Source organism: Pseudoliparis swirei, chromosome 5 (genome assembly GCF_029220125.1).
Source record: "Pseudoliparis swirei isolate HS2019 ecotype Mariana Trench chromosome 5, NWPU_hadal_v1, whole genome shotgun sequence".
In the NCBI taxonomy this organism is placed as follows: Eukaryota; Metazoa; Chordata; class Actinopteri; order Perciformes; family Liparidae; genus Pseudoliparis; species Pseudoliparis swirei.
In genome coordinates this window covers 18,531,230-18,547,467 of record NC_079392.1, presented here as the reverse complement: position 1 = coordinate 18,547,467, position 16,238 = coordinate 18,531,230, and positions in this window count along the sequence as shown.

The window sequence follows — 16,238 nt, the reverse complement described above, 5'->3', positions numbered from 1 at the left end:
ACTTTTTAACCGTAGCTTTCAATCCAGAATGTCGGTCAGTGGTGAAACAACAGGGATGTTGTGTGGTTCCTTTCACCATTTTCTTTGTGAGTTTTCACCATGTAAGTCTAGGATACATCTTTATAATGTAAAATCCTTGTGTGTACTACACCAAGGCAAGTATCACTAAATTTGTGAATAATTTTGGGATTGGGCCTTTTTAGGAGCAAATAGTTTTTCCGAAAACATGTTTGGTGTTGTTCGTAGTTGTTAACCTTATCAAAAATGCTATATATTAATGCCATTTAGTTTGTGCTTTTTTGAGCTCACACACAATGATCAAAACAGAAACCAGCACATCACTTTCAGTAACTACACTGAGACATGAAACAAGTGTGAAAACATAAAACAATAACACCTTTCTTCTCTCATCTGTGATATCATATTTGTGAAAGTAGCAGAACACAAAGACAGAATGTAAACCTTGCAAAGTTGAACTGAAAAAAAAGACTAATAGTTTAGCCTGCACATCTGAACTGCTGCATCACTGCTGCATTGTTGTCTGTGAGGTATATCCAGAACTTTTGATCGAAAAAAATGTCCAGCTGTTTCACCATTTGTTGTACAAATTCAAACCCGGGGGCCACTTCTATTGAACAGGTGTGCGTGAGCAAAGGACTTTGTTCAAATCAACCACAGTTAAGGAGTGAATGGAAAGCATTAATCAGTGACTTTCATGGCTCAGATAAACCTGACTCTTAGTCTTAATTGCATGATGCACAATGAATGACATCAAATCCATCATTTACATATAGACTAATGTCAAAATAAATGTCAGTGAGAAAGTAGACAAGTATAGTGAGAATATCTATAATCATTGACATGCTTCCTTCATCCGTCTTTTTGAAGCCCCACATAGTGTGACAGTTTTTATTTTTATATAGAAACTTCTAGTGAATTCTTTCTCGTCACTCCTTCCCTGGGAGTGCAGAAAAAAAGTTATTTATTGACCAGTCAGAAAGAAGTGTGCGGGACTTGTCAGCCACACCCATATCCTATTCTCCCATTGGATGCTGTCGGTTTCCATGGCCACCTCTGTTTTGTACTTCTGCTCCGTCAAAATAATATTATCACTCAGGCTGCACATGAGTCATCAAGATACAGAAAGGAGCACATTTGTTTAGCAAAGGCTTGGTTTTGAGCAAGGCCATTTGCATCGTGTGTTGTCATCATAACAACTGGATAACACAGATATAGACAAGAGCAAGTCTCTTGGAAGTCTCTTGAAGTCTCAAATGTTTTCATTTTTTATTTTTATACATGGTCTCCATATTTTTCTATTTATATAAGTTTCAGCATATGATTTCAATGTACAATAAAGTGATACAAACAAACCTTGTGGTTTTCTCTGTTCAAGAGAATCAATCAGTATATTGAACACTCTGGGACTGTTTACCTGTCAGCTGCAAGCAGATGAATGTACTGCAACTTACAACTTAACTCATTGTTATTTTTTTCTGTCTTCCTTCACCTTACATAAATATATTTTGAATGAAGTAGAAACTCTTAAGACTACAAGGAAGTACAAGTAAAGTAGGTTTTTTGAAAGGCACCAATACTTTTGTACTCAAGCTGCGGACCTCCAGCCTTGTGTGCTTTTATGGCTGGCGACACCTTTACACAAAGCCATCCATACTTCCCAGTCCCTAGACACTTGCTGCATGCAGAGTAGTGAACAGTTCAGAAGACGAATAGTTTGCTCTTTTCAGGGTGTTACATTGCTGACTTCAACATATTCAAAAAACACTATTGACCCAAAAATAAACTCAAATGTGCATCTATCAGGCACGTGCACAGATAGACCCATAGTGGTGCTCAAGCTAGATAAATAATTTTCTTGGGATTTGACCTCTAATCACACCATTATGACATATTTTTTGTTTTAATTCATTTTTTACACATTTCAGAAGTCACTATTTCTAAATACGATGAGTTATGCTGATTACAGTTTGCCAGTGAAACAAATCTCAACACAACGATCATGCTTCAAAAGTAACAAAGCTTTCATTTGTCATTGCTCCCTGCAGTGGCTCTGCAGGGCATTAAATATTAAGCAGCAGCAGGTAGGGAAGATGGTGAACTGGCGCTACTCTGTTCCTAGAAAATGTCTCCTCTCACCAGGCCCCAGGTCTGCCACACACAGAGGAAATCAATAGCCAAGGATTGGGGGGAGGGGAGGGGGAGGGGGAGGGGAAGGGTATGTATGTGTGTGTGTGGGGGGGGGTGGGGAGGGGTAAAGGATGCACAGCCCTCACCATTTCAGAGATGCAGTGGAAAGCAGAAGCTCGGACAGATGAGTTGTCATTAAGTTGTTTCATAAGTGTCCCTTCAAGGATATAAATGAAGGACATTCACTCAAAAATGTAAGAGCCGCTGGAAAAGCACCATTATCATTTGATAACATATCTCTTGTTTACAGCAACTGGGGTTTAAACATGTGACAATCAGCGTGCTCTGCTCCATTAACCTTTGCCCCCTGAAAAAGGTCAACATGGAAGATCAAAGGTGGTCCATCTGCACGGCCAGCAGAGTCAGCATGCATACGAGACACAGCAAGACATTCAATAAGGCTGATTCCTCTGAGGCCTGCACCCCCCATCTGTGGAATGGATGAACGCCCACATAAATCACAACAGCAGCGCGTGGATGTCAAACACACACATACAAATTAACTCTAGTACACACACACACAATTTTTTCATAAATACACTTGAGTCACCACACACACAGACAAACAAGGTGAGTTTACGTAAACCCAGTAGATTAGTACAGATTGTAAAAGCGATGATGCGGTCAGAAGGCCTCACCCAGAAGAAGAAGACATTTAGGTAAAACAGAAATAGAGAGAAATTACCTACTTCTTTTTCTTATTTATTTGCATCACAATGGTGAAAGTATCATAATATATTTGTCATACACTGATATTGAGAAATGTTGACCTTCACCCTTGAAGCAAAAAATCTATAAAACGCATCGATTTATGGATATGGGCCTAGAAATGTGTTGTAAAAGCACTTTCAGCTAGCCTCATATGAAAATCTGCCTGTCTTGGTTTTTAAATCTCCTTTTTTTTTCACTCTCAGCATGAGAAAATGATTGAGGAATGCTTGTGGATCTTCCAAAACCCACATTTAGTTTTTCTTGAAGAAGGTCAGTTACAGTACAAAAACAACAACAAAGGAGCTCCTTTGCTTTTATTTGTATTTACACACTTTAATTCTCAACAGCACGTAAAGAAGACCCATCATTATGCATGTTATAAATACATTTAACAGGAATAAATTATCAGGAAGCACAGCGTTGTTGTTGTTATGCAGATCTACAAGCTACTGCCCAGTCCTCCATACTCGGGTAGTGTGGTATGATCATGTACTGGATATAAAGCCCCACTGTTCTGAACAAATGAATAGTCATGATTCATGGGGGATGAAGGATAAAGTGAGTCTCACTCTGGATGGACATTTTCATTTCACTGCTCTACTGAAAGTCTCTCTCAACTTTGTCTACTTAATGATGTTTTTTATCATGATTTTAACTTCATATGCAATCGCAAGTAAAAAGCTGAAGTTAGGTAAACACCATGGTCGCACAAGCGGGAGTATACACAACAAGGGTGCAAATGCAGACTAGTCGGAGTAATACCATTTAGTTGTCACATTTAAGCAACTTGTCAGCAACTGCCTTTTAAAAACACGTAAAAGATATAAAGATATTTACTGACACATTTTATATCTGTAATGAAGTATTTCCAATCCAACACTTCATTATAGATGTTTTCCTCTCTCTATGACACTGTCACACTTTTAACTTCACCCTTCACAGTGTTGCAATTGCAACAGAAGCATCCAACATTTACAGCAGCAACCAAGCATTTAATGTCAAACTCATCAAGCCTTTAGTTATCAAGCTCCTCTTTTATAGAACCAGCTTCCACCTTTCAGTCCGGGAGGCAGACACAGTCACCTCATTTAAGAGTCGACTTAAGACTTTCCTCTTTGACAGAGCTTATAGTTAGGGCTGAATCAGGTTTGCCCTGGTCCAGCCCCTTGATATGCTGCTATAGGCTTATAGCTGCCGGGGGACGTTTTAGGATGCACTGAGTACCTATCTCCTCTTTTTTCTCTCCTTAAGGATGAATTTTCATCTCTCAATCACACGTTACTAACTCTGCTTTCTCCCCGGAGTCCTTTTGACTTCACGTCTCATGGGGTCATCGGACCCTATGAGACGGCATAGATCATATCTGCCTGATGGATCATCGAGGTCTGGGTCGTGGAATTCCTGCTCCTGACTACGCCACTGTCCTGTTGAGACTCCGCCCACTCTTCCTCCCCACCGCCATCTGCCTGATGGATCGTGGAGGTCTCCATCGTGGAATATGCCTACTATGAACTATTCATACACTCTGTCACATTCATTGAATGTATTTAAACTCTAAATCTGTCCTTCTGTACACATTACATCTTTTGCATCTGTCCATCCTGGAGAGGGATCCTCCTCTGTTGCTCTCCTGAAGGTTTCTTCCTTTTTCTTCCCCCTGAAGGGTTATTTGGGAGTTTTTCCTGGTCCGATGTGAGGTTTTGGGGCAGGGATGTCTATGTGTACAGATTGTAAAACACTCCGAGACAAATTTGTAATTTGTGAAATTGGGCTATATTGAATTGAATTGAATCAAGTGATCAACGAAAACGTTAACTTTTCATTCCAGTCGGATTAGTGATGCTTTTAACAGGTTTTCTTTCAAATAAATAAAACCTGTTCATTAATCCTCGGCTAAATAGAGAGGGGCCACTGAATTGCATTTGTTTTGTTTATTTTACTGCTCATCTGATTAGTCCTGCAGTAAACATATGTCCAAATGCCCCCGGTCAGGTGTGGACATTTTGTGTTTTAAATTGTATCAATGATAAACTGAGTCCACACTTCAGAGTTCAACCTTCGACCGATACACTCACTGATATGCACACGTGTTTACAGGTCATATGTGAAACACCCACAGGTGTAGTCACGTCAACACATATGTCCTTGTCACAGGAGGCCTCTGGAACTGTCAGTCAGCCAACCGCAAGGCCGATTTCATCTCTGGCTTTGCTATGGAGCAGTCGCTTGACTTCCTGGCTCTCACTGAGACCTAGATCACAGCAGACAACACGTCTACCCCGGCTGCTCTCTCCTCGGCCTTCTCCTTCAGCCACACACCCAGACCCTCTGGTCGGGGTGGAGGTACAGGTTTACTCATCTCACCCACATGGTGTTTCTCTCCCTACCCGCTTCCACTCTTCATCCCACTGACTTTTGAGTTTCATGCTGTGACGGTTACTCATCCGGCTCAACTACACATTGTTGTTCTCTACCGTCCCCCTGGTTCTTTGGGAGATTTCTTGGAAGAGCTAGACGTCCTCCTATCGAACTTCTCGGAACACGGCCCCCCGCTCATCCTTCTGGGCGACTTCAACATCCAGACAGAGAAGTCATGTGATCTATTACTCTTACTGTCTTCCTTTAACCTCTCACTCAGTCCCTCCCCTCCTACTCACAAAGCCGGCAACCACCTTGACTACATTTTCACTAGAAACTGCTTTACCTCTAACCTCACTGTAACTCCTCTCCATGTCTCTGATCACTTCTTCATCTCTTACTCTCTCTCACTCTCTGGTACTGACGACCCACACATATCTACAGATTCTGCACCTGTACGCCGCAACATTCGCACCCTCTGTCCCTCCTCTCTAGCCTCCTCTGTCCTATCTGCTCTTCCCTCAACAGACTGCTTCTCACTCATGCAGCCTAACTCTGCCACAGACACTCTCCTCTCTTCCCTGTCTTCATCTCTTGATTCTCTTTGTCCTTTTAAGACACGACCGGTTCGGAAATCCTCTCCGGCTCAGTGGTTGTCTGACTCGGTGCTTGCCGAGAGAGCCACCCTGCGAGCGACAGAAAGAAAATGGCGCAAATCGAATCAAGCGGAAGACCTGCTCTTCTATCAATCTCTCCTCTCCTCATTCTCCACCTCTATCTCTGCAGCCAAAAGCTCGTTCTACCTGACCAAAATTCAGTCTTCCTTCTCTAACCCCAAAAAACTCTTCTCTATCTTTTTCAACCTCCTTGATCCCCCCTGTCCCCCTCCTCCTTCCACCATTTTGCCGAGCCACTTTGTCGACTACTTTACAAACAAGATAGACGACATACGCTCCTCCTTTACTAATCCATCTTCTATCGCCTCACCAACACTAACTTCTTCATCCCCCTCTCTTTCCTCTTTCACCTCCTTGTCTCCCAATCAAGTTCTTAGCTTGGTGACCTCCGCTCGACCGACCACCTGCGCCCTTGACCCCGTCCCGTCTCCCATTCTCCAGGCTATTGCTCCTGACCTTCTGACCTTTCTCACCCATCTTATTAACAGCTCCCTCTCAACTGGCTGTTTCCCCAACTCTCTGAAGGAGGCGAGAGTCAACCCTCTCCTGAAGAAACCCACGCTCGACCCGTCTGAAGTCAGCAACTACAGACCGGTCTCTCTTCTTCCTTTTCTTTCCAAAACTCTGGAGCGAGCTATCTTTAACCAAGTGTCCTCCTATCTCCACAGCAACAACCTTCTTGACCCTCACCAGTCTGGATTCAAGGCCGGCCACTCGACAGAGACTGCCCACCTTGCTGTCTCTGAGCAGCTTCACACTGCTAGAGCAGCCTCTCTCTCCTCTGTCCTTATCCTTCTAGACCTTTCTGCAGCATTTGACACCGTGAACCACCAGATCCTTATCTCTTCTCTTCAGGACCTGGGGATCTCAGGCACTGCACTCGCGCTTTTCTCTTCCTACCTTAACGACCGCACTTACCGGGTAACTTGGAGAGGATCTGTGTCTGATCCTTGTCCTCTCACTACTGGGGTTCCTCAAGGCTCCGTCCTGGGTCCCCTGCTCTTCTCTCTCTACACAAATTCTCTCGGCTCTGTCATTCGTTCGCATGGCTTCTCCTACCATAGCTATGCTGATGACACCCAACTGATCTTCTCGTTTCCACCGTCCGAAACACAGGTGGCGGCGCGAATCTCTGCCTGTCTGACTGACATCTCTCAGTGGATGTCTGCTCACCACCTGAAAATCAACCCTGACAAGACCGAGCTACTATTCCTTCCAGGGAAAGGCTCCCCCACCCACGACCTGACTACCACCTTCACCAGCTCTGTGTTGGCCTCTACCCTGACTGCCAGGAACCTCGGGGTGACACTAGACAGTCAACTCTCCCTGACGGCCAACATCACTGCGACAGCGCGTTCCTGTAGGTACAAGCTGCACAACATCAGGAGAATACGTCCTCTTCTTACTCAGAAGGCGGCACAGGTTCTGGTCCAGGCTCTGGTCATTTCGCGCCTTGACTACTGCAACTCCCTCCTGGCTAGTCTACCCGCTAAGGCCATCCGACCTCTGCAGCTCGTCCAGAATGCAGCAGCTCGACTGGTCTTCAGCCTCCCGAAATTCACCCACACCACTCCGCTCCTCCGCTCTCTCCACTGGTTACCGGTGGCTGCTCGCATCCGCTTCAAAACACTGGTTCTGGCGTACCGTGCTCTGAACGGATCGGGCCCCGTCTACATCTGGGATATGGTCACACCGTACATCCCGGCATGTTCGCTCAGCTCGGCAACAGCCAATCGACTTGTGACTCCTGCACCTCGAGCTAATCACTCGAAATCCAGACTGTTTGCTGTCCTGGCTCCTCAGTGGTGGAACGAGCTCCCCACTGACATCAGGACAGCAGAAAGTCTCTACATCTTCCGCCGGAGACTGAAAACACACCTTTTCCGACTATATCTGGATTAAAACACAGATTTGTGTTTCAGTGGCACTTAAATAGCACTTACTTATGGTACTTTTGTAGTTCGACTATATTGAGGAAATGTTACTTCCTGTATTCTTGTTGTTCTTAGTTTGTACTCTAGGTTGAATGCACTTATTGCAAGTCGCTTTGGATAAAAGCGTCTGCTAAATGACATGTAATGTAATGTAATGTAATGTCTCAAAGCCACCGCTAATATCTTCCCAATAGATTATCTGTCATTTGCAAATGAAATTAATGATACATTGGCAGGACCATTGACATGTACACAACTTGTGTTTTACGTGTGTGTGTGCGTTTGTGTGTTTGAATGGTTGAATGTTAGCATTGGTTAATTAAGAAGTTAGATTTTCATATAAATACAAATAATATAGATTAAAATGATAATATTAATAATGATAATATTATTGAACTGCTAAACAACTATATCTCATCTTGTCAATATATTGGCTACTTTAGTCTTCTAGATTTTACTTTCAGTTTTAATTTGTTATTAGTATACGATGTCAAGCATTGTATTTCCTTTGTAAACCTTAGTAGTTTGAATCGGATATATATATATAGAGCGAGAGAGATGGATGGATAGATATAGATAGATAGATAGATAGATAGATAGATAGATAGATAGATAGTACAGCATAGTACAGCATAGTACACCATGGTATCTGCAGTACTGTTTTACTGCTCTGTGGCGATACCTTGTGGCCGTGATTGTTAACTGCAGCTTTGCTTTATGCGCTTGAGTCATGAGCACAGTGTGACGCAGATGGTGCACTAGAGCCACTGGTTAGGAAACACTTGGCAGGTCATCACACATTTATGACAGATAATATCAAAGGATCCTTCAGGAACCAATAATAAGTAATTGTAGGGCGTGAAAGGATGTTGATTTAAACTATGTAACTGAAGAGCAGTTATCAAATGACAGACATGATGCCACTTGAGGCCACTTACTTACCTGTAGCTATATGTGCTTCTGAGAAGAAATGCACTGATTTGAACTGCATTATGCAGAAAATTATGTCTACAACTAACTTCATAAAACTTGCCATCAAATTTTGTGATGCTGAGCTTCATACCAAGAAAAAGAATTATCAGCAGTTAAACATTGTCTAATGATAATAAAAATAAGAAGAAGAAGAAGAAGAAGAAAAGGAAGAAGAAGAAGAAATAAGAGCACAACTCTAATTAATACAGTAAACACATACAAATAGTCCACTAGAGTTAGAGTAAGAAGAGTAAAATACAAAACAGTAATTCAACAGTTAGCCTACTTAAGATGTTGGGCTGCACGGTGGCGTGGTGGATATATATCACTGTCGCCTCACAGCAAGAGGGGTTCAATTCCCGGGCTGGCCCCATCTATGTGGAATGTGCATGTTCTCCCTGTGTAAGCGTAAGTTCTCTTTGGGTTCTCAGGCTTCCTCCCACAGTCCAAAGATTTATCAACTTAGGTTGATTGATGACGCTAGATTGCCTGTTGGTGTCACGGGTCCAGGATCCAGGGTGTAACCTGCCTTCGTCCAAACGTCAGCTGGGATCGGCTTCAGACTCCCCGCGACCCTGATAGGATAAGCGGTTAAAGATATTGGAATGGAATTGACTTAGGATGTTGTGTTAGCAACACATTAGCCTCAGACAGCTACTAAAGTGGCTAGCTTGGTAAACAGTAAACTGATCATTGAAACACTAAATATAACCAAATCAATCGTAACAAACAGCCGTGATAGAAAGAGTACCATACAGATATTACTCCAACAAGGGCATTTGGGGAGCAAGGCAATAGATACCTGAAAAGATCTGATCAGACAAGTGGCTAACGTTTACAATGGCGTTAAGCAGCGACCGGTATAGAACTGTGCCAGTTGCTGCTATCAACCAAACCCAACTGAGAGACAGAGGGGACATTTTACATACTTAAAATGTATGTATTAGTATATTCCTCCTGAATGTCCACTTCTCTCAAACTCTGCCCCTCTAGTTTGGAACACATAGTTAAAAAGTCTCAAACCCAGTACGCTCCCCTCTGCACACTGACCACATGGACCTCCACAGTAGGCCTACTTGTCCTTTTTGTTCAGTCCAGTGTTGGTTGGCCTCGTGTTAAGCCTCCTGTTGGCTACACCAACAAGACACAATAATCCCCTTAAAGCCTGCCATTTATGAAAATGAGTTGCTCAGGATTTGGAATACAATGAGAAGATTGGGGAAATTATGTCTGTCAGGTCAAAGGTCATATGAGGGAGTTAAACTTATAACAAAGAGAGGAGGGGAAGCAGGAAAGGACAACTCGATAAAAGTGCATGCTCTAATTTTGACATAGATTCCATTGTATTTTGCGTTTTTTAGGTCTGTGCTTCGTTGCTAATGCTGGCCCAGGCCATAGTGGGCTGAATTAAGTTTGAGCAATAATTTTATATTCAAAGGTCACAGCTATACTTTTAACCTCAAGTATTTGCTCTCAGCTCTCCAGACTTCTCTTTGCTTCAATGCTGTTCAGTGCTACTGCGGCAGGGTAATGGTTAAATACATATACCTCACTTTGAAATCTAGCTTGCGCATTTTGCTCAAGACAAAACTCTGAGTCACTCAGTGGTGCTGACCTACTTATCTGTAACTGTATGACACTTTTATAAGCACTTGATCAAGGTGGCGTGACATAAGCTTGAATTTAAACTTTGCTTTCTGTCATTTATTACCAAACATTGTTACTATGGCTGCTTGCAAATTATGTTGAGTCTAAAATATTGAAGCCCAAAAAATCTGTTTTTCTCTGAGAAAAATGAGACAACTGCTGCTCCACAAATTAAGATAGATTGTCGCCACAAAATTACTTTTGGATGAGAGAACCAACGTCAATAGACCGTAAAGTTAATTTAACTTTTTTCAATTCAAATTGTAATTCTTTTACTGATTCTATTGAAAATAACATTGTGTGTAGTCTTGCTCATCAAACTGTGCACTGGACTTTGAGATCTTTCAATTTTATTTTCAATCTTTTTTTACAAAGATCTGAGTACGTTTCGTGCTTTTTTGAAAAGCTCTGTATGAGCAGTCAGAGGATAATGTTTTGATTCTCTACACTACAATATAAGAGTAATTATTTCATAAGGAATACTTATATTAAGTTAGCAAGTAAGATGCGAGCAGCTCTCTGAGAATCTACTTTTAGATAGAACACATATATACAGAAATGAAAAACAAAAACAAAAGATAGGTCAACGTCAACGTCAGCACACTAACATGCTCAAAATGACTTGGCTAACATGTATATCAAATATAATGCTGACCATGTTCACCATCTTACTGTAGCTGTTACCATGCTAATGTTTGCTTACTCGCACAAAACACAGTCGATATTGATGAAAATGTCATTAGTTCAGCAGGTAATTTGTCAAAAACCAAATTCATCGTGATGGTGGTACTAGATAAAAAGTGTATCCAATTGCTTCGTTTTTTGGGATTTCAATCTGCACCAAAGTGGTGGAGTGACCAACATTGCAATCCTCCGAGCCATTCCCTTACCGTGGCAAAAAGTTAAAGATTCATGAAACAGATGCATTGAATTCTTGTGTTTTTGTGTGTGTCTGTCAACCAGATTAAGTAAATAAATGTAAAACTCATGTAAGGCTCCTGTAACTTATGATAAGAAGAAATGGATGAATCATACAAGTTTAACGGATCTGTAGTAACCTGATGATTCATCCATTTCATGTCATCCCAGTGCCACCTGTAGCTGCAGTCCTAAATTATATATGCATCATATATAGTGCATTTGCTGAGTTCTTAGAGATCTGTGCTTTGGGGAAAAAAGAGGACTAGTTACTGTTTTTAAGGTCAGTGGAGTTATTAAGTTTCACCCTTTGACGCAAAACAGTGGGACGATTTGAGCCACTTTAACCTACCTGAAGTTAGCCTACAAAGAAGTATGAAATTAGGATACTGGGTGGGAGAAGTGATTGCAAACACACATATACACACACCAACACACATACATATATTTATTGTAAGTCTTTTCACAGTTGTTTTTATCTATCAAATAGACAGCGATGCAAATTATTTCCTGAAACAAGCTCTTTCTGTCAAAACACTTTGAGCAAGATATAATTCTGCTGAAGGATGACGATAATAATCGAACCATGAACATGGAGGCAGAATGGGAGTAAAACAATGCACATTTTCCACTGAAAACAATTATATTTTTCCTCTTCATAATCTCTCTCAGGTACCTGCATCACGTCATGTAGTTTTAACGAGAAATTCACAGAGGAACCAGTTCAAGTGGTTCTTAGATTTCCTTTATTATTATTTCACTTCGGCACACAAAAGTAAATATACACTTTCTGCTATATGTGGGTGTGTAAGCATTCAATATGGTTTCTGTGTTTAGAACTGTCTCTCTTTCTCTCACACACATAACCACTCACCTGATGTCACTCAAACTTCCATAAGAGAGATAATCTTTGAGACCAAGTGCTTAAATTGTGGGAGATTTCTATTGTTTTGGTCTGTAGCGTAGGCAGTTTTCAACAACGAATCAGAACTTGCTTCATTTGGGGATAACAGCTCAACATTTTTTCCACCAGGAATGTTGTTTCACCCTCTCTGTGCTTGTTTCCCCCTGTTTTCAGGGTAATTGGCATTCTTTATTGTGTTGTTATACTTTTAAGACGCCAAAACCATGAACTTTGTACTGTTTTGGTCGCTTGTGATTTTTGGTGGATTAGGACATTTAAACACAGCACTGTTGTTCAATTAAATTCAGTTTATTTGTATAGCCCAATTTCACAAATTACAAATTTGTCTCAGAGTGCTTTACAATCTGTACACATAGACATCCCTGCCCCAAAACCTCACATCGGACCAGGAAAAACTCCCAAATAACCCTTCAGGGGGAAAAAAAAAGGGAAGAAACCTTCAGGAGAGCAACAGAGGAGGATCCCTCTCCAGGATGGACAGGTGCAATAGATGTAATGTGTACAGAAGGACAGATTTAGAGTTTAAATACATTCAATGAATGTGACATAGTGTATGAATAGTTCATAGTAGGCATAATCCACGATGGAGACCTCCACGATCCATCAGGCAGATGGCGGTGGGGAGGAGGAGTGGGCGGAGTCTCAACAGTGGGCGGAGTCTCAACAGGACAGTGGCGTAGTCAGGAGCAGGAATTCCACGACCCAGACCTCGATGATCCATCAGGCAGATAGGATCTATGTCGTCTCATAGGGTCCGATGACCCCATGAGACTTGTAGTCAAAAGGACTCCGGGGATAAAGCAGAGTTAGTAACGTGTGATTGAGAGATGAAAATTCATTGTTGTTGCTCATCATACATTAGGCCTGTATTGTTGACCATTTCAGATTTTAATTTATTCGATAGCAACTCAAAACCCTCTGTCTGAGGAAGAGCATCACACTTTAAAGTAGCTGCACAAGCCATTTCTATGTTCTTTGTTCCATTAAATGCCTGTACTTTTCTACTTCAAACAGCTCCTCTCCTTTCCCTTTTTATCCGTTTCCCATGTGATGCCAACATGTAATGTCATGAAGTTAAGTGTGTGAACCTGCCTTTGAAGGCACTTACACAAGCAGCTGTTTGGGAAATGATTCACATCTTGAGGCACAATCATAACATCTCATCTTTCTAATTTGCCTGTTGATGTGAATCACTGGTAGTTGCAACTTTGGGGACAAACGGCAGAGGGAAATACGGTTTCTTTGTGATCTTGAGTTTCTGTCAGTTAATATACATATGTCTCAAAACAGGCTTATGTGGAAGAAGAAAGGTTAGAGCTCCACCTTGAAACACACACATACATTAATTTAACATTATTTAACACTTACTATTATTCACAGTCAGACAGTGGCTGGTTCAGGTCAAAACTAACAAGCCAACAGTTTCTCTGGGAAAAGAAGACCAATAACGCATATGGCGTTCAACTAATCTCGAAGAATCCCGCTTAGTTTGGCGAGATAGTCTTAAAACTTATAAGAAGGCCCTCCGTAATGCCAGAGCAGCCTATTACTCATCAGTAATAGAAAAAAATAAGAACAACCCCAGGTTTCTCTTCAGCACTGTAGCCAGGCTGACAGAGTCACAGCTCTGTGGAGCCGAGCATTCCTATAAACCTCAGTGGTAATGACTTTATGAACTTCTTTAATGAAAAGATTTTAACTATTAGGGACAAGATTAATATTCTCTTGCCCATAACCAGTGCCAATCTGTCCTCAAGTGGAATGGCCTTGGAAACCGCTGTATGCCCTGGTGTATATTTGGAGGGCTTTTCTCCCATCAACCGTGACCAATTATCTTCAACGGTTTCTACTTCGAACACGTCTACCTGTCTCTTGGACCCCATCCCGACGAGGCTGCTTAAAGACGTTTTGCCTTTAATTGGCGGCTCTCTATTAGATATTATCAATGTGTCTCTGCTAACAGGCCACTTACCACACTCCTTCAAAGTGGCTGTTATTAAACCTCTCCTGAAGAAGCCCACTCTGGATCCAAAGGTGTTGGCTAACTACAGACCGATCTCTAACCTCCCCTTCCTCTCCAAGATCCTTGAGAAAGTGGTCGCAAATCAGTTGTGCGACTTTCTACATCATAATAGTTTATTTGAGAAATTTCAATCAGGATTTAGAAAACACCACAGCACCGAGACAGCACTGGTGAAAATTACAAATGACCTCTTAATGGCAGCAGATAAAGGACTCCTCTCTGTCCTGGTCTTGTTAGACCTTAGTGCTGCATTCGACACCATTGACCATGACATCCTGTTACAGAGACTGGAGCAGTCGATTGGCATTTCAGGCACGGCACTAATTTGGTTTAAATCCTATTTATCAGATCGATCTCAGTTTGTATTTGTAAACGATGGCGCCTCGATAACCACCAACGTTAATCACGGAGTTCCACAAGGTTCTGTGCTTGGACCAATTTTATTTACTTTATACATGCTTCCTTTGGGCAATATTATCAGGAAACACTCCATAAACTTTCATTGTTATGCAGATGATACTCAACTATATTTATCGATAAAACCAGAGGAGAGCAACCAACTCGGTAAAATTCAAGCATGTCTTAAAGACATAAAAACATGGATGACCTGCAACTTCTTGATGTTAAACTCAGACAAAACCGAAGTAATTTTAATCGGCCCTGAGCACCTCAGAGATCAATTATCTGGTGATGTGGTTTCTGTAGACGGCATTGCCCTAGCATCCAACACCACTGTAAAGAATCTTGGCGTTATCTTTGATCGGGACTTGTCCTTTAACTCCCACGTAAAGCAAATCTCAAGGACTGCATTCTTTCATCTACGTAATATTTCAAAAATCAGGCACATCTTGTCTCAAAAAGATGCAGAAAAATTGGTTCACGCGTTCGTATCTTCGAGACTGGATTACTGCAACTCCTTATTATCAGGCTGCTCTAATAAATCTCTTAGGTCCCTCCAGTTTATCCAGAATGCTGCAGCTCGTGTTCTCACTAAAACTAAGAAAAGAGATCACATCACTCCTGCACTAGCTGCTCTGCACTGGCTCCCAGTAAAATCAAGAATCACTTTTAAAATTCTTCTCTTAACGTACAAAGCCTTGATTGGTGATGCACCATCATATCTTAAGGAGCTTGTAGTACCATATTGCCCCACTAGAGAGCTACGCTCACTAAATGCGGGACTACTTGTAGTTCCTAGAGTCTTAAAAAGTAGAATGGGAGCCAGAGCCTTTAGTTATCAAGCTCCTCTTTTATGGAACCAGCTTCCACCTTCAGTCCGGGAGGCAGACACAGTCACCTCGTTTAAGAGTAGACTGAAGACCTTCCTCTTTGACAGAGCTTATAGTTAGGGCTGAATCAGGTTCACCTGGTCCAGCCCCTTGATATGCTGCTATAGGCTTATAGCTGCCGGGGACGTTTTAGGATGCACTGAGTACCTATCTCCTCTTTTTTTCTCTCCTTAAGGATGAATTTTCATCTCTCAATCACACGTTACTAACTCTGCTTTCTCCCGGAGTCCTTTTGACTTCACGTCTCATGGGGTCATCGGACCCTATGAGACGGCATAGATCTATCTGCCTGATGGATCATCGAGGTCTGGGTCGTGGAATTCCTGCTCCTGACTACGCCACTGTCCTGTTGAGACTCCGCCCTCCTCCTCCCCACCGCCATCTGCCTGATGGATCGTGGAGGTCTCCATCGTGGAATATGCCTACTATGAACTATTCATACACTCTGTCATATTCATTGAATGTATTTTAACTCTAAATCTGTCCTTCTGTACACATTACATCTATTGCACCTGTCCATCCTGGAGAGGGATCCTCCTCTGTTGCTCTCCTGAAGGTTTCTTCCTTTTTTCCCCT